This window comes from Cynocephalus volans, chromosome 8 (assembly GCF_027409185.1).
Source record: "Cynocephalus volans isolate mCynVol1 chromosome 8, mCynVol1.pri, whole genome shotgun sequence".
NCBI classification, from domain to species: Eukaryota; Metazoa; Chordata; class Mammalia; order Dermoptera; family Cynocephalidae; genus Cynocephalus; species Cynocephalus volans.
In genome coordinates, this window is record NC_084467.1 from 42839912 (window position 1) to 42841514 (window position 1603).

Consider the following 1603-nt stretch of genomic DNA (forward strand, 5'->3'; position numbering starts at 1 on the left):
AGAGCTCAATAATGGTAACACTAATATTCCCTAGCCAGCAACAATAATAATGATAATACAACTATGAGAGAGTCTTGAAGGTCATGGACTGTATCTCTAGCATCTAGAGAATATAGACCTTGATATAATGACCAGCTACCAAAAAAAAAAAAAGAGAGAGAGAGAGAATATAGACCTTGTGAGGGAGGGAAGTGATGAGAGATGGGGCTGGTGAAGTCAGGTGGAGCACATTATAAACGACTAAGGAGTTTAGCCTTTATTCTTTAGAAAATGAAGAATAATCAGAGTTATGTAACACCTAAAGCTAAGAGCAGGTTAAAGATGATATTCATGAGTATGAAACGAGGAAGGCTGGGAGAGTTGCGTGGGGCCGTGTTAACAAATCATTGAGCTTTATGGTAACTGACATCAGTTATGCACTCAGGCTACAGTTACATGATGTCGGCCTTTCAGATGAAAACGGAAAACTTCAGTCAAACATCTGGTTGTTTAGTCTAGCCAACATCAAAGAGCTGGCTGTTCTGAAACTTTCAGATGTTTGGTTGAACAGTTCAGTTTTCATTTTCATCTAAGGGGCCTGGTAGACACAATCACTATGATTTTTGTCAGCTTTAGGCTTAAGGTTTTGGGTTTTTTAAAAATTATAAAAACATTTTTGACAACATAAAAGGATTTTTTTTAAAAAAAAAGAAAAACAAAAGTCTTTAATTCTACCTCTCTAAAACAACTGGTTTTATTTTTGCATATTTCCTTTATAGGCATAGAAAGTTTATATTGCTAACCCATAGTGAACATATGTTTATGTCCTTTTCATTGCACTTATTGTTATATTTTAATTTTAATGTGATTCATATTTTAAAATAATTATTATATAATATTGTCAACTGGATATGCTAGAATCTAGTGAACTTTTAACATTCTGGAATCACTGGAATTTTTTTTTTTTAACAAGCTCTGACAAGTTTTATTAAAGAAAAATTTTGCATGGTTTACTTTTCACCAGTCTGTTCTGGCATGCTTCTAATTATATTAGAATCACCTGGATCAATGATAGCCAGTGTGCATACTCTGTAGTATTTCCTGCATACTGCACCCAATTCAGTATTATTGCCACTGTAATGATGGACGCCAGTTTGGGCTCACATGGCATAGTACTCTATTTCAGATTTCCTCAGACCTGGACAGTTGTTAGCAAGGATGATCAATTTCACTTTGCCTTGTCGGACCATCTTTAGAGTCTGCTTGTACCCCAGCACATACTTTCCACTTTTCATAAACTGCTGGAGCCTAGAATTGATCGACTCCAGCAACTTCTTTGTCTTCTCTGTGGCCACCATCTTCTTGCCTTAGGTGCCGGACAGCCCCCCAATTTAGAATAGCCACCATATGGCTGGGGAGCAACCAACCTCCAACTTTTTATTAACATGAATAACCTTTGTTTTTGTTTTTTGGTTTTTTTGGTGGCTGGACTGTACAGGAATTGAACCCTTGACCTTGGTGTTATCAGCACCACAAATAACCTTTTTTGTTTATGGTTTTTTTTTTTTCTCTAAATAATTTCACAGATATGCAGATAAAGGTCAAAGACTTTTTATGACTCAAT

The 1603-nt window shown here is 35.9% G+C and overlaps 1 pseudogene; it reads right to left on the minus strand.

The window, feature by feature from the left end:
- Positions 1-956: 956 nt before the first annotated feature.
- Positions 957-1337, minus strand: LOC134385127 (large ribosomal subunit protein eL30-like; annotated as a pseudogene).
- Between the last annotated feature and the right edge of the window lie 266 nt (positions 1338-1603).